The sequence below is a fragment of the Panthera pardus genome, unplaced genomic scaffold, assembly GCF_024362965.1.
Source record: "Panthera pardus isolate Hobbes unplaced genomic scaffold, ASM2436296v1 HiC_scaffold_16, whole genome shotgun sequence".
NCBI classification, from domain to species: Eukaryota; Metazoa; Chordata; class Mammalia; order Carnivora; family Felidae; genus Panthera; species Panthera pardus.
This window is the reverse complement of record NW_026526721.1, coordinates 136,183,031-136,201,810: the sequence shown is the minus strand read 5'-3', so window position 1 is coordinate 136,201,810 and position 18,780 is coordinate 136,183,031.

Below are 18,780 nucleotides of genomic sequence, written 5' to 3'. Positions count from 1 at the left end.
TGCTTACATGAGTACACAAGTTGGAGAAGAGGACAAATGGGTAGAAATGCACTGTATGTGGGGAAGAGGATGAATGAGCAAGTATGAAGGAAGGACAGCAAAAAGGGTTGCTAAGAACAAAACACAAAAAAACCAAAAAACACAAAACAAAAAACAAAAAAAAACAACAAAGACCTAGTGTGAAGGGATTATGTTTGCACAAATAGTGAAATTGAATGTTTAATAAAGTTTAAGAGGACATGGTCCTAATCATACTGGAAAGGGTTTTAAAACTTAAATGAACTTCCCTGTATTTTTTTTTTTTTAACTACGCATAAAGAACACAAAATACGACAAGCCTTTTGGATCTCAATGAAAACTCAATGTTTTCATATTTGGATATATTTGAAGTACTGAACTCAGTACTTCAACAAAAATGAAATTTTACCAAAGTTGCAATCCAACAAAAAGCTCAGTCTTTACCAAAGCAAATGGTTTGGGCTCTTTCTGCATCAGAACTTGTAGAAGTAAAAGCCATCAAACTAATTTACATTCATGGGGGGGGGGGGGGGGCGCCGGGTCATCACTGCACGATGAGTTATTCAGGGTTGATAGAATCACTCCATAATCTTGATGATGTTGGTATCTGACAATCATTGAATTTCAGACAGACAAGGAAATAATTCACAACCTCCCTCTGCCCTTAGTTTATCTACTGAGGAAACCGGAGACCTGAAAAAGAGAATGTCAACCTTTCCCGTGTTCTTCCCTATATTCCAGACACTGAGCCCACAGCTTTCATATCGTGCTACCACAACCTCATGAATAGATTATTTTTACTCTTACAGAGGAGACAAAATTTGATGGGAAAATTAATTAACCTAAGATGATATAACCAGAAAGTATTAGGACTAAGATTTAAACTTAGGGCAATATGACACTAAAATATCATTTAATTCTACTGTATCCTATTCATTCTGCCATATAATTAAGTGTTGTGGAATTGTGCCAGGTCAGAGAATCACAGAACGAAATTCTCTCCCTGCACCTAGCATATAATCTAAAACTACAAAGACAGGACAAAGCCAAGGACTGCCATTTATTACAAAATTCTATTATACCGAGCACCAGATCAAATGTTTTAGGCACCATCTTTTAATGCTTATGGAATACACAGGCGATATGGACTCTGATAAAACTGAGTCTCCAAAATGTGAAGTTTAAGGTGACAAAACAAAGTAATTGGTTAAACCAAGACTCAGACTTTGATCTGCTTCACTCTAAAGTTAACCATTTGTTCCTAAGCTACCTCTTCTCAGTGAAGGAAACGTGTTTAAATGGAGAACCAGAACATGTAAAAGTATGTACATCATGGTTAAGGGTCCTTTCACTTGGGAACTAATGCTACAGAACACAAGGACTTACTATTGTGATTGCTATTCCCAAGCCTTTAAAGAGCGTCTTAATAACTAGGAACGTATTTTGATTTCCTAAATGCAAACGAAATCAACATTCAAAGCATAATGTCCTTCAGGGTGTGAAAGTTTTAAGAAGAGTGCCTACTTACAGAGGGGAAGGACTGATAGGACCAGAAGGTGAGTGACTGAGGAGGCATGGCTTCAGAGAAGCTACAGTTCTTAGGGAGGCTTTTCAAACAAAAACAAATAGTGAAAATGTGTAACATGAACCCTTTCCCAGCTCCATTAGGGAATCCGTGACTTAGTAGTACTTTGGAGCAGATGGATTGTTTTGGTGAACCCAAAGAAGGGCAAAGAATAGCTTCATTTTTGGACAGAGGTAAAAACCGATACTAAGCATGAACAGAGAGGACACGTGGAAATTTCCCCAGGAAATGGGAGCTGTATTTGCTCATCTGCTGTCTTCTAAGCCTGTGGCTATTTTTCACCATTCCTCAAGTCCTCACATCTTCTTACGTGTACCATCAGCACCTCACTATGTATTTGCTAATAACCTTTACTCATTGTGACTACCACTGAGCATTCTTGCTTCATAAAGAACCAACAAAGGGACACAAGATGGGAAAGGACAGAGAAGTTGCAAAAATGATTACTGGATTTTCTATGCAGAACTGAAGGGAGAGAAGAGTGGGGCTGACAAACAATGTTACACCTCAGACCATGTGACATTTATGCTCTCCTGTGTTAATACATATCTGAACTGTTTTCTCTGGGGCAGGAGAAGACTTTTTTCACTGCTGAAATAGAAAGGATGTTATTTATTTGCACTGGTTGTCCATTCATCCATCCAGAAGCCAGAGGCACTGGGTAACTCAAAAAGTCCTAGGATACATACACATCACTTACTCTCCTACAACTGCACATGCAAGAACTGAAATTAACCATGTCAAAGAATTGTCATTTTATCCACAGCCATCTTCTTTCTTACAGTTCTCTTGGTGCATAACTAGCTGCGTAACCTTAAGATACTTCTTTGTACTTTGGTCTTATCTGTAAAATGGATCCAACAAGGGCATAGAGCAGGAATGTTAGGAAGGTAAGTAAGATATGCTGTAAAACACTTAGCTTAGTATCTGATGCATGGTCATCATTCAAAAGCTGTATTTCAAAGTCAAAGAACACAGACAAGTGGTACCATGTTACAGATCTGTACTTCTCAAAACATCTGTGATGAAGTATCTGATCACCCCTCCTAACCTACTCACCAAAGCCATCATGGACTCATTGCTGTACTGCTATACTACAAATCATAACAAGGTCAGACTGCTTTGTAAGTTTCCAAATGTGTCCTCTCAATTTAAGTACAAATTTCACTGCAGAGCAGTAAGTTTTTGGACCAGCATCTATCTATGAACCAGATTCTGAGTAGCACTTTCATAGAATATTCTGTATCATACAATAAGGTTAAATTAATGCATGGTCACCATTCTTAGAATTCTTTGAAATTATCTACTTGGAGTACATCGGCTGCAGTCCACATAAGTAAAATGAAATGGATACATCCTGGTAACATGTATACTCAAGCCAAAGGAAAAAAATTATATTCATCTTATCTATCTCTGTAATTGAGGCAAAAAGAATATTAGGGAGTTAGAATTATCAAAAATTATCAATCTATCAAGCATTATGGCCAGAGCCTCTTCAACTTGATGTGTATCTACTCTGGAGTGTCAATTCCTCCATCAGGAAGAAGAAAACAGTTCAAGTATTCTACATGGCTGTGTAACGCTGTAAGAAAAAAAGAATCAGGAGAGTACAGTAAATTGCATCATTTGTCAAAATAGTTGATAATAATGCCACACCAGACCTGCACTTGACACAGGCACATGACTTATTACTAGTCCCAAGCCATCAGAACATGCACAGAAGACTATTTTCAAAAGCACTTACCATTTATTCAGGGTTTTGAAGTGTAAGAAGAGGCCAATTCCTAGGCAGTCAGTATATACTTCAAGCCAAGCACACTTAAAATCACAAAGCAATAGATTTGACTACCACACGAAAAATAATGGTCAATTAATTCTCCAATAACTTCTTTATGTGCAGTAATACAAAGGCAATATTTGGAGTTCATAATATTGTATATAAATTAATCATAATGAAATGCAGGCGCTAGATTTTTAGCTTATTGTTTTTAAGAAAACAAAACCACCATCCAATACCTATTATGATTTGAAAATTTAAAGAATGAACTTCAAAGAAATTAACATGTATCTCCACTTGCAGTACGCCTACCCATGAAGTGCAAACTAGTGTTATTTTCTTGATACGAACTGATCTACATCACTTAACGTATAATGTGTTAGATGATCTTAGAAGAATCATGTTGACAAGTTTAAAATATCCTCTGGGGCACCTGGATGGCTCAGTCGGTTTAGCGTCCGACTTCGATTCAGGTCATGATGTCATGGTTTGTGGCTTCAAGCCCCGCATCAGGCTCTGTGCTCACAGCTGAGCCTAGAGCTTGCTGGCTTGCTTCAGATTCTGTGTCTCCCTCTCTCTCCGCCCCTCCCCCACTCGTGCTCTCTCTCAAAAATAAACCTAAAACACTTTTTAAATATCCTCAATGTTCTACTCCATTAGTCCATTTTCTTGACTAAACAAAAATCTCCACTTCTGTGGCTAAGGAAATAATTAAAATCACAGTGAAATGACCAATAGCCCTACATCCCTACTACAATGACCAAAAACAAAGAACAGAAAAGAAAAACAGTCCCAAGTGCAGGCAAGCATCTGGAACTACTAAAACTCTCACTTATTTCTGGTGGGAGTGAAAAATGGTACACACCTTTTCAAAGACATTTAGATAGAGTCTCTAATGAACAGTCACTATCGTTGCACAGTAATCCCAACACTTGGGAACTCTTCCCACAGGAAATGGGAACATACTTTAGATTAGTACTATCACGTATAGTTGTGACTGAGGGAGAACGGTAGTTTGTAGCAGACGCCAACAGAACCAAGAAGGTCTGCAACACTTAGCTATCTTAAAATAGTCACGGCAATTCTAAACTGCACTCGGTCATAAACTGTTCCAACTTGAAAATTAACAGATGTCTGCAAGTAGAGACAAGTCAAGAACATACATGAAGGTGTATGGCCACAGTGCAATGATGGAAGACAGAATCTTTGTAGGGTGTGTTTTTTGGGGTTTTGTTTTTTTAACAAGGGTAACAAATGGAAAAATCCGTGTGCCAGACATTATCCTTCAAGAAGTCTGTTTCTGGCTTAAAGATCAACACAAGAGAGATTCATTTAAGAGATGTGTTTTTCATCATAATGTGAATTGCTCAAGTTCAAATTTACTTCAAAAATACACTGCACAAAATTAGATGAGGCCTTTTGAGCAGACATACTTCAACATTAATCACTAACATGGATCTTCTCAGCGTACCAACTTTAGAGAGGCTCTATTATTCAAGGATACTCCTGTGCTCAAAAACTATTTCTTTGGAATTACCCTCAGAGCTCCTGCACAACCACATGACAAAAGCCATCTTTACAATTAAGTTTGACCTTCACCAAAGTTATCCAGCTTAATCACTAACATGATTTCACCAGACTTTGTGTTAAATAGCATCTGTCACTTTCCAAAAGTAAAATTCATCCTGGAGCACAATTTGCCACCTTGCTCTTGTCTCAAAACAGACTGACTGAGTAGTGGTACTAAGCTCATAGTACCAGCCAAGAAAACTGTGGTAAAAGGGAAAACAGTTTTATTAAATACATTCTTGTTGGCAGGGCAGGGTAAGGGGAGTAAAGCACTTTGGTAAGCACAAAATTTAAGAGAAGGAGGGCCCAAAAAGTTACTATCAAGATAAATAATGTGATTATATAATATTTTTAAAAATCCAAAATCGACGTAAAAACTTCCGTAATGAACAAAGTATCAAATTTGAAGTAAACCACAACAAATCCAAACTTGCACTTGTGTGACTCACCTCACTTGTCTGATTACTCACTAGTAAAGAAAAACACCCCAAAGGCTTACAAAAGAACAGCAAAAGATACACTCAAAGTGAGATGGCAACCTATAGAAGGAGGAAGTCTTTGCAAAGCATACACCTGACAAGGGGCTAATATGTAAAATATATAAGGAACACTCTAACTCAGGAGCAAAAACAAAACCAAAAAAATCCAATTAAGAAGTGGGCAAATGACCTGAATATTTTTCCAAAGAAGATATTTAAATGGCCAACAGGGATATAAAAAGCTGTTCATCATGAGTAATCATCAGGGAAATGCAAATCAAAACCACAATGAGATATCACCTTACACCTGTTACAATGGTTATCGTCAAAAAGACAAGATAACGAGCGTTGGTGAGGATGTGGAATAGAAAGGAATCCTGTGCACTGTGGTTGTGAATGTAAATTGGTGCAGCCACTCTGAATAGTATGGAGTTCCTCAAAATTAATACAGCCATGATCTGATCCAGCAACTCGACTTCCGGCTGTATAGGAAAAGGAAGTGAAATCACGGTTTCCCTACATTCGTTGCAACACTTACAAAAGCGAGGGAAGCAACATAATTGCCCATCAATGGATGAACAGATAAAGAAAATGTGATACACACACTGGATTATATAGCCATTGAAGAGGAAATCTTGCCATCTGCAACAACACGGATGAAACTTGAGATTATGTTATATGAAATAAGTCAGAAATATAGACACTGTACGATCTCACTCACATGAAGTTTGAAAATCTGAACTCCTAGAAACAGATTGGTAGTTGCCATAGGTGGGGGTAGGGGGTAGGAAAAATGGCAAAGGTGGTCAAAAAGGTATAAACTTCCAGTTATAAGATAAGTAAGTCCTGGGGATACAATGTAAAGCATGGTGCCTATAGTTAACAATACTATTTTGTATATTTGAATGTTGCTGACACAGATCTTTAAGGTTCTCATCACAAGAAAAACTATGTGAGGTGATGAACGAAATTTCTTGTAATTTTCAATATATACATGTATCAAATAATTATGTTAGATACCTTAAGCTTATATAATATTATATGTTAATTATCTCAATAAAACTGGGGGAAAAGGTTTACAGGGGGGAAATTCTGATTACCTTGTCATTGTACTTTACTTTATGAAGCCAGGTACCTTGAGTTGTACTCAAGCTTTTACAGGAAAGATCCCAGGTTTTATACAAAGTGCGAGTGTGGCCGGACTTCTCCAGTCCCACTGGGAATGCAAATGTGGTCACATGAATGATAAAATTCTATTTCCAGCAGCCTGTTCCCCAAACTAGGTAGTGCAGAACTTCAGCCTCTTGCAAGCACCCTCCAGTATAGTTTATGTGTAGTCAAGAGCTACAACCTGCTTGGGGGTTGTCTTGTAGATACTCAAAGTTCGGGCTGGAGAGTTAGACTATATCCACATTCACATACAATATTCTATTTCACAAGCGGTGATCACTGGTCTCTCACATTTCAGAAACAGACTTAGACTTAGCATAGGGGCTAGGCAGGGGCAGCTTTCTTGACCTTGCTAGGTGTTTTAAAGCAAGTCATTAAAAACAAATCAAAGTAGCTTGAATAGCATGTATGTTCATTCTAGAAAATATCATGTTCTATATCACGTGATAGCTATACTCTAGCTGCTCAAACCTTAGCGACAAGTTCTATGCTGAGTCAATCTTGATATTTCTTCATCTGGTATGAAGAATAAGGCTTTTGGAGAGGGACTTGGGTTGGGGGCTGTAAAGTGTGAATGGGACTCGTTTTCTCATTTAGTGTCCTTTCTGCTGACATGGACTATTGGGGTTAATGGAGGCGTTAACTTACCCCAGAGTGTTATTAAAAGGAGCCATCAGTGAGATTAACAGCGAGACTAGTGAGGCACTTTGTAAACGAACACCAGTACTCAGAATGTCGGGTATAGAATCAAAGCTATTCTTTCAAATAATTCAGTCCTTGCACCTCAGTTACACGCATAATTAACTGAATTATTTGTGTCACTCTTAAAGGGGCATCCTGGGGTGAAGACATGCTGGTTTTTTAACCACAACATCCTTGAAATTTGAAGAGGTCTCTACTTCTCATCATGGTGAAACTGCCTTGAAATTCTCTAACATTATTGAGCATCTTATTGGTACAGGTCTGGTAAAGGAGAACTTTCACCCCAAGGCGATGTTCCATGTTCAGTCTCAGAGCCTCTGCTCCCATCCAGTGCCCTTGGAGTTTTCTTGCCTTTGGTGGAAGCCACCATCTACACGAAGGGGTTTGTTTGTTTTTTCCATTAATGTATGGGCATCCTCAAGTATCTCCTCCTCTCATTTATGCACTCAATCAACAAATGAATTCAACCAATGCCTATTACTTGCCACACACTCTTCAAAAAATTTACAGCAGCCAGGGTGCCTGGGTGGCTCAGTCGGTTGAGCTTCCAACTCTTGGTTTCCGCTCAGGTCATGATCTCACCATCTGTGGGATCGAGCCCTGCATCACGTCAGGCTCTGCACTAACAGCATAGCGCCTGCTTGGGATTCTCTCTGCCCTGCTCTAGCTTTCCAAACTAATAAACAACAACAACAAAAAGTTTACAGCAGCCAACCAAGCCAAGGTGATCTGCTCTTATGAACTGTGCATCTTTACAAATAAGCCATACTTCATTCCCCTCCACTTCTTGGATCTCTCCTTCACAGCATCTTAGACACACACACACACACACACACATATATACACACTACCATCCTCGTTTCTCTTTCACTCCATAGCCTACTGTATTCTGGCTTTAATTTCACATACTTTTTGTTTCAATCCAATAGGTACTAAGGTCTTTGCATATGGTTTTTCCTTCTGCCCTGCCATGGCCTCTTTACAGCACTCTGTAATGGTAGCCATTGCATCATCTTGGAACCTCTGCTTGATTTCTGTGGTACTTTTGGTTTCCTCTAGCCACTGGTTACTTACTGATATTGCTTCTGGTCTTCTTCCTCAGTGCCCCCATTTCATGCATTATGTACTCAAATTCATTGGCATCCACTTCTGCTCCAATGTTATTCACTCCTTCCCGAGTGACTTCATCCAGTTATTCAACTCTAACTATACGCTGAAAGGTCCCAAATGTTAGAGTCTTATTTCTTTTGAATTTTGAACTCAACTTTTCCAACTGCCCTCCTTGGCATATTTATTTGGATCCTACACACGTCTTAATTGTGTTTTGTTTGGGGCAGGTTACAGCTTTCCTACCACCTCTCCTCCTTTGCCATCATCTCCATTTGGAATGGCACTATCAACTACAAGCTAGAAATACGGGTACCATCCTGCACATCTCCTTCTGGGTCTTCCCCAGGTCACTAAGCCTTGTTCTTTCTTATTATGTCTGGACTATCTTTCCCTCTGAATCCACTGCCTGTGCCTCAGTTCAGGCCATGTTCATTTCCCATCCAGATTCCTAAGAGAAATTATTTGGTCCCTTTGTCTTTTATTTTGCTCTAATCCTTCTCTACACTGTTTTTAGAGTGATACTTTATGAAGGCTACTCTGGTGCTCTTCTCATTTTAAAGATTTCAAAAATTCTTGGGGCGCCTGGGTGGCGCAGTCGGTTAAGCGTCTGACTTCAGCCAGGTCACGATCTCGCGGTCCGTGAGTTCGAGCCCCACGTCAGGCTCTGGGCTGATGGCTCGGAGCTGTTTCCGATTCTGTGTCTCCCTCTCTCTCTGCCCCTCCCCCGTTCATGATCTGTCTCTCTCTGTCCCAAAAATAAATAAAAAACGTTGAAAAAAAATTTTAAAAAAAAAAAATTCTTCCTACCACTTATAGGACAGACAATGCCCTTCCTCTAGGACCCTCTATTTGTACAGCACTGAATCTTACCTCTTCTCCTTCCTTGAGCTCAGGTCACACTTCCCTAATGTGCTGGACTATCTCTTAGGATTTTGGGCCTTTGCATTTACTGTTCTCTGCCTAGAACATTTATCCCACGCCCTTATTAGCTTTCCTGGTCTCTTCTCACATTTCCTTCCAGACTTGACTCCAGCTTACCCATCAGTAGCCTTCCTAGATAGATCCTTATCTCCCCAGTGCCTCTCAAATTCCTACAGGTTTTGATTCAGGTCTTCAAGGCACCACTTTAATGATTATCACACATTCACTTTTCTGTTTTCTCCAACAGACTATGAGATTCTTGAGTCATGGTCTGTATGTTATTTGTGCTGGTGTGTATATGGATCGAGAGCACTTCACCTTGCGTTCCAATTTTAAGATCTCAGTATATGCTCTTTGAATTAATCTTCATGATCTGTAGCCTTTAGCATTTGGTATAGTTTATAGAGTTCCATGCTCTACTCTGCTCAGTGCTAATCATTCTCTCCTACATGCTGTGTACCTTTTACAGACTTCAGTTACTACAGAGAACCCTGTACTCACTTCAGTTCTTGGCTCCTTCTATTAGACATTGTGCTCAGCAGGTGAGCAGTTCTACTTATCTTGCTTTTCCAAATACCTAGTATAATATTTGCCACATAAGAGGAAATCAGGACATAGTCACTGAATCAAATGGAGCTAAATACCTAAAACATTTACAAGCCAGCTTGCCAAGTACAAAACCAGGCATATAGATTTTAATTTTACCAGCATTCTTCCCCTGAAAACCAAAAGTGAACTTTAAAAACATAGATTCCAGGGGCACATAGGTGGTTCAGTCAGTTAAGCATCTGACTCTTGATTTTTGCTCTGGTCATGATTCCATGGTCATGAGATCGAGCCCTGTGTTCAGCTCTGTGCTGTACGTGGAGCCTGCTTGGGATTTTCCCCCTCCCTCCTTCTCTGCCCCTCTCCCCCTCACACGTGGATACTCTAAGTAAGAAAATTAAAAACAAAATTTTTTTAATGTTTATTTTTTAGAGAGAGACAGAACATGAGCAGGGAAGGGGCAGAGAGGGATACATAGCATCTGAAGCAGGCTCCAGGCTCTGAGCTGTCAGCACAGAGCCCAAAGTGGAGTTCCAACCCATGAACCATGGGATCGTGACCTGACCTGAAGGCAGACACCCAACTGATTGAGCCACCCAGGTGCCCCAAAATAAAAAAGTTTTAAATAAAAAAATGAGGGGCGCCTGGGTGGCTCAGTCAGTTAAGCATCCGACTTCGGTTCAGGTCATGATCTCCCGGTCCGTGAGTTCGAGCCCCGCGTCGGGCTCTGTGCTGACAGCTCAGAACCTGGAGCCTGTTTCAGATTCTGTGTCTCCCTCTTTCTCTGACCCTCCCCTGTTCATGCTGTCTCAAAAATAAATAAACATTAAAAAAAATTTTAGTGAGAAAATGAAAAAAAAGGACAATAGTGTATATAGTTGGAATTTGGGGCTCTCTTCATAGTTTCAGGTTTGATTGAATTGGTCACCACATGTCCAATTATGGGCAGAACCATAACCTCCAGTCAGCTTGGCCCTGGCCTATTTAGTATTTGTTGTATCACAGATTGACAGATATATGTAAAAGGAAGTAGAGAATTATTGTGATGAGATCTTTTTAGGCAGAAGGGCTATTACATGCAAAATGCCCAGACAAGTAGAGTCCAATTTCTTTGAACTTGAATTATACGGATAATTATCAAATAATTTGCTGGTATGTATCGTCTATGAGAAAAACATGGATACAAACCATACTCTAATTATATAAGTATATGTGTGGATGACACAAATACACACGCATATTATAATGACAAACATTGTAGGATGTGAAGATGGTTAAAAGATAATTTTCATAATCAGGAAAGGTCATATAAATACGAATGAGCCCATGACAAGTATTTTGTTTAAATCACTAAAGAAACCAGAAAGATGTTACAACTGGTCCACAGGAGAGCTCAAAGGATAAGCCTATATAGGCAATCAAAAATTAGTGAATATAACAATTGTATTAGTCTGGACACAGTCATTTGCATTTTTATGAACAAGTAATATTTGCATCATTGTCAATTTTCTACAATTTACAGGGTAACCTAGTCATTTTGGCAAATTTCAAAGACAAGATCTTTGCTCCATTTTGTTAAATAAAGAAGCAGTATCTCCCCACCCTCTGCATACCAAAAATATAGCCTTATCTGTTCATTCCCCTATTATTCTCAAGCTGCTAACATTTTTGTTCTTGCTCTAAACAGAATCTCAGCAATCCTATGAAAACTTCCCCTTACCTAACATCCAATAGAAATTCCCCACCTACTGACTTATACCTGAATTTTTCACATAGGGAATTCCCCAAGACCACAACAAAAACTAGGAAGAGGAAAAAACACACCTAGGTTTATTAACAAGAGAACATACAACAATGTCAAAACTCACTGAGTAGTTCACCTTGGGAGAAGGAGTGAAAGAAGTCAGGAGTTTCAGGAAAAGTGAGTTTGAAAATTTGTACTCTGCAGAGACCACAGAATGTGTCCCCAAGTCTACATAATTGGTTAAAGCAAATCCCACTTCACTGGCCAAAAGTCAGTTTTCAAATGAGATCCATTAAGGGTCCGTGGTACTGAAGTCAAACTTTATGATTCTTGAACATCTTTTGCTGTTCAAAAAAATTTAGTGAAGTAACATTATTCGGCTTCACTACCTCCTAGACAAGTGTTATAAGCAGAAAATTTTCATTTTCACAATGTCACCTCTTAGACCAGGAGTCTGAAATCTATGGCTGGGAACCAAATTTCCAGCCCTTTTTAGCATGACCTGTGAGCAAAGAATGGTTTTTAGGTTTCTCTAGATCATTAAAAATTCAAACAAAACACAAAAGGTATACCGCAGAGACAATACATGGCTTACAAAGCCTAAAATATTTACCACCTGGCCTTTTCAGAAGTTTGCTGACCCCAGCCTTGGACCACAACATTTGACGAGGTTTTCGCTGTAGAGAACCCTGGGAAATACGAAATGGACTGCAGGTTACAATGAGGTATTCACACAACAGCCTGTCCTGAATTATAACGATGGAAGAGGCAAGTAGCAGAAAGGCACCGATTTCACAGAAGGGGTACCATCAATGAGAAGCGGAGTTCGCTGGCCAACATCACAACTGGCAGAGCCGCCAAGGAGCAGGAAAAAGAGGCGGAAAAGGAAGTTAATGGAAGGAAGATGCCCCATCATGAAAGCAATGTCTCAATGTCACACCTCTTGAAGAGCTAACCACAGTATGGACTCGTTGGTGAACACAAGAGGGAAATCAGTGAGAATAAAAGCCAAATTACTCTCATAAGAAATACTAAACTGTATTAAGTTTGCGCTTAGTCTCAGGGCACCTGGGTGGCTCAGTCGGTTAAGCGGCTGACTTCGGCTCAGGTCACGATCTCACAGCTCATGGGTTTGAGCCCCACATAGGGCTCTGTGCTGATGGCTCAGGGCCTGCAGCCTGCTTTGGATTCTGTGTCTCCCTCTCTGTCTGCTCCTTCTCAGCTCTGGCTCTGCCTCACTCACGCTCTAAAGATGAATAAGCATGAAAAATAAAAATAAAAAAACCTTAAAATTTGCTCTCGGTCTCTATTTTACATTCAAGCGTAGACAGGACAAGTTTGGCTGCCCATACAGAATCTAGGTTTGAGAGAGGGGCAACCGGTAGATCTTTTAAAGCCAAGTGCTACAAGTCACCTTGCCCCATACCAAAAAAGCTAGGTCTTTGAGTGCTGCTGTTCGGGTGGCTACACTTGAACTCTGCTGAGACAACCATTCCTCAGGCTGGCTGCAGTCTAACAGCAGTGTAACTAGAGGATCCTTGTGGGGTCATTGCCTCCGATCAGGTCTGCACACTACTGGCATACGAAGTACCCAAGTCAGGATCCTCTCAGACCCACACATCCACCCACCCTTCCAGTTCTCTAAGTCCTCCTCCTCTCCAACTTCTTCAGAAACTGCTCTCATCATGGTCCCATCCACTTGTCACTCAACCAGTGTAACACCCTCATGGCAGGCTCTTCCCTCTTATAGGTTTCTTCCCCATGCTTCTATCCCTGGGATCATCTGCACCGTTACAATCAGATTCACCATTGTTACAGAATCTGCTATCGTCCTTCAGCCAATACACATCTCTGAGAACACCAAGGGAGATAAGCACAAATCATTTCCTTCTCCCCCCCTTGATGGAGAGGAGATTTCTGGTGGGTAATCTAGCAACATGGGTCAAAATTTAAAACAAGAGAGTGTTTTAGTCTCTGGGATACTACAGCAAAAAAAAAAAAAAAAACCACCATAGACTGAACACCTTACATGTTTGTTTCTCACAGTTCTGAAAGCTAGGAAGTCCAAGATCAAAGTAATGGCAGATTCACTGTGTGGTGATAGCCCTCTTCCCAGTTCATAGACTGTGTCCTCACATGGCCAAAGGGGCAAGAGATTTCTGGGGTTTCTTTCTAAAGGGACTAGTCTCATTCACAAGGGCTCCACCCTTATAACCTGATCACCTCCCAAAAGGCCCTACTTCTTAAAAATCACACTGGAGTTAGGATTTCAACATATGAATGGGGGAACATATGCAGTCCCTGGAAGTAGACACTTTGATCTAGCAAGTTGGAGCAATTTATCCATCCAGATATCATCAGGGGCTCAGTCAAGTATCCAACTCTTAATTTCAGCTCAGGTCATGATCTCACAGTTTGTGGGATTGAGCCCCACATCGGCTTCTGTGCTGACAGCACAGAACCTGCTTGAGATGCTGTCTCTCCCTGTCTCCCGCCCCTCCTGCCATGTGCACTCTTTCTCAAAAGATAAACTGTAAGAAAAAGATTATCAGAGCCATGCCCCAAAATACGAATAGGATAGGTGTTGTGATGTGTATACCAGTGAAATCAAGAGAATCTTTTCAATAGGGAATTTGGTTAAACAAATTATGGTACATCTATAAAAGACCACACTGAGGGAATTAAAATAGCAAGATGGATAGTTGTGTGGGGACACGGAAAGGGAGCTATAATGCACAGCTTATATGGAAAAGCAGGTTCTAAGCATATTTGTGCAAATTCAACCTTATACAATCAAGATTTTCATTTTTTATTTTTTATACTTTGATAGGATTGGAGTTTCTTACATTTATTACTTATTTTTTTTAATGTTTTTTTTTTGGGGGGGGGGGGGGGAGGGAGGGACAGAGAGAGGGAGGGAGACAGAATCCGAAGCAGGCTCCAGGCTCTGAGCTATCAGCACAGAGCCCAATGCGGGGCTCAAACTCATAAACCGCAAGATCATGACCTGAGCTGAAGTTGGACACTTAACCGACTGAGCCACCCACAGGCGCCTTTTTATTACTTTTATAATAAATGGATGAAAATACTCTGTACCTTTATTTGCAGTCATCTGCAACCCAATAAGAACCAATATTTGCAGCTTTTCTCCTACTGTCCTATTCCTTTCACTCTTATCTGGCTTGGAGTTGCCAAAACCCCCACCTCAGCCCTGTCCCTCTCTTCTGCTCATCTTTCTAGACCCATCTCCAATTCCTCCTTGACATCTCCTGTCACTCTATCTGGAACCATCCATGCCTTTTAACTGGCACTTCGAAGTTTGTCCTAGGGTTTCTTCACGTGAGGTCCAGATCCCCCAGGAATGGGTTTCCTTAAGCTTGAATCCTGGGAAACAGTAAGGAAATTTTAGTAAATACATAAGGTGTCTTCCTTTACAGAGTTCATAGCCTTTGACAGGTGGACTAAAAGGAACAAACATGTTTGTCTATATACCTCCCATTTGCCAATGTAACATTCAGCTTTCTATTTCCTCCATTATTTTCTTCAAACTTGAAATTTCACATTACTTACTTGCACCGATCTGGATTTCTTCTCCCTAAATAGGTTTTAAAACTTTAAGGGCCACAGTAAATATATATTTAATCCCTGATTAAAATTTGCATAGTTCAAAGCACAAAGAATTCAGAAAATAAGTGTTTGATGAGTAGCTGTACCCACAAGCATATGTGTGGACAATCCTGCAAATTAACAAAACCCAAAGCATGTGAGGAAAAAAAAAATCCCTGGGGGAAAGAACCAAAATAGAAACCTCGTCCTCAGTTCTGAGAGAGCAGTTCTTCAAGGTCTTGCTGCACTTTGGTAATCAAGTGTTTCACCAACAGGGCAAAGGAAGAAATTACCAGGATAGAATCTGACAAATAAACCTTCCCACATCATGGTACATATTTAGTGTAACTAAAATTTTCTGGGGCTAATATTCCAAAAGCTATCACAAACCAGTCAGTGCAGGTACGAATGGAAGAAAACTCGTGTCATTAAAGATTTTACATTTTTATTTTGTTTTTAATGTTTCATTTTTTAGTGAGAGAGAGAGAGAGACAGACAGACAGACAGACAGAGACAGGGCATGAACAGGGGAAGAGCAGAGAGAGGGAGACCCAGAATCCAAAGCAGGCTCCAGGCTCTGAGCTGTCAACACAGAGCCCGACGCAGGGCTCGAACTCACAAACCATGAAATCATGACCGGAGTTCGAAGGTGGATGCCCAACCGACCAAGCCATCCAGGTGCCCCTTACACAGTTTTTTATTAGAACAGAACATTTTCCTTCGAAAATTAACACTGTTAAGAAACACCTATTGGAAAGCAGAGATGCACTTATATAATTTCACTAATAATGAGTAACTTCGCCGATCTTGAGTAACAGAATTTTGTAGTCCCTGTTAAATGTTCTCAATTTGGAGACATGGAGTAGGTCACAATGTCCCTGGATTTCATTACTCATTTCTAACAGGGGAGAGGCTGAAATAGATCCATACTCATGCGCCAGGAAACAGACCCATTCTTCTCCAACTCGATTGTTAGGAAACTGAAGGGGAAGCCCAAAATTATCAGTTAAAAACGGACACATGTTCCAACAACATGGAGGAAACTAGAGGGTATTACGCTAAGTGAAATTAGAGAATGACAAATATATGACTTCACTCATATGTGGAATTTAAGACCTAAAACAGATGAACCTAAGGGAAGGGAAGCAAAAATAATGTTATAACAGGGAGGGGGACAAACCATAAGAGACTCTTAAAATACACACTGAGGGTTGATGGAGGGGTTTTGGGAGTGGGGGGGGGATGGGCTAAGTGGTCAAGGAGCATGAAGGAAGACATGTTGGGATGAGCACTGGGTGTTAGATGTAGGGGATGAATCACTAGAATCCACTCCTGAAATTATTACACTATATGCTAACTTGGATGTAAATTTAAAAATTTAAAAATTTTACAAAGTTATAGAAAAATAAGATACAACTTTCAACCAACCCCCCCCCACCCGCCAAAAAAAAAAAGAATAGGCACATGTTGTTGAAGCAGAAAATATACTGAAGATTTAAGGGGAGCAAGTTGTTTTAGTATCAATATAGCCTGAAAGAAAAAAGGAGACCCTTTATGGAATTTCTCTATTGAATAAAATAATCTTGTTCCAAGAACCACCTTGATATAAATGTTTAATTATAAAAAGGTGCCAAGTGGAATAGCCTTACCTTGCTGGGGCTAGACAAAGAGATAGCTAACCTGTTCTGAGTAAGAAGTTAGCAAAAATTGAGAGTTGAAGAATGGGGCCTGGAGGGACCAAGAGTGATTAAGTTATGAAACAAGCCACATGATGGCAGGAGAGGAGCCCACTTAGATTAACCAGTGAGATGATGCTGGCGTCAGGGGCAACAAAAGTGGCCATCAGAAGATGACCGAGTTTACTTTTAACATGCACCTGGCTGTGAGGTCAGGCCGTGACGACTCCAAGACTTTTACCGAGGTTGGCTATTCCTCCACATACCTTGCAGGGGTTGCATCATGAGTAAAAGATGGAAACAAACCGTTCCACCCGCAAGGGCCAGTGAGCAGAGAATAACTGAAGAGGACTTCAGCAAGACTGAAGTGGAAATAGGAAATCGGGTGTTCAAGAGGACGTAAGTCTTTAGGAATTTGCAGACATCTCAAGAAAGGCATTAGAATTCCCACAGGATAAGGAAGGAGGCTCCTTAGCTAATTCTTAGGAACAAGGTTGCTCAGCTGAGCCGAATTCTTGGTTCAATGGACATGGGAAGATCAGGACAATTCAAACCTTAGGACTTCAAATGATTTGTTTTATGCTCTGCCCCCAGGGTCCAGGATGCATGTATGCACCCCCCTCTGACATTGGAGAGGTTTTGAGAAATAGTGGCCCGGGTGTTATGAAATGCTCCATTTAAGTCGAACATTCTACATCTCTGGCAAAACACGCTACAGCTGCTAAGACAAAAAAAAATGGTATCTCCCTTTATGAAGTAGTTGCAGGTGAAAGTAGGATATAACTACAAAGAAATCTGTTTTGTGTAAGAATGTGTCTACCATGGTACCAAAGAAGAGACTGGAATTTGTTCTACTAGAGAAAAGCCATAGCATAATTAGTTGCATTTTTACTGCACAGGGTAGGATATGAAGTTTAACTCAAAATTCCCCACCAAGAAACGTTGCCTCAACGGTATCACCATGAGACGGAGTTGTAACTTGGAAACCAGCTTCTTAGATCCAATTCCAGTGGCACTTCTGAAATTATCAATAATTCACTATCTTTAAACCATTCATCAGCATTAGTGTCAGGTTGTAAATCTGTCCAGGCAGACATATCAATCACACATAGCAATGATGACAGCAGCCGCAAATCAGAGGAAGCCAAATTACCTGCCAAGGCCTCCCACACTTAGAAAAACATTTAACAAAGACAGCTGATTAACTCATTCTCACATAGTCATTTACCCAGCTTTGCAGAGTTCATTCAAAGTAATTTCCACTACTTTAATAAGCAACCTATATAACTTGCTAATGAGAAGGTGTCAGAATATATCTTTACAGAGTCATTATGTGAAATGTCACAGGTATGGGGTGATAGAATCTCCAAAATATACCTGGTTTTATATAAAGTTTGAGATAAAACTGTCTAGTGAAAAACATCTTCTGGAAATTTGTCATGGTTCCATCACAGTCCGGTTGGGATTATCTAGAGGTGAGAAATCATGTTTATTCTAGCAAATGAAACAGATCTAAATGCTAGTTATTTTATTAAACTTCTTTAATGGAGACTATTTTAAAAGGTTTTTTAATGAAATACTAAGAAAATAGACTCGTTTCATTGTTCCCATCTTTGGGTATCCTTGTGGGATTGCGCATGCTTGTATTGACTTGTTCACCTTTTAATTACTGTCATCCTATGTTTAAAATAAAACCAATTATAAAATTACCAGATCATTTACAGAAAGCTGGCAAAGCTAAGAACTAAAGACAGATGTTTAGGAGAGAATGACTTTTAAAATGGTCAATAAAAAATAATAATAAATAAAATGGTAAATAAAAGAAAAAAAGCAAGTCTGTTCCATTTTAGCATAGGAAGCACAGAGCCCTTCTTGGA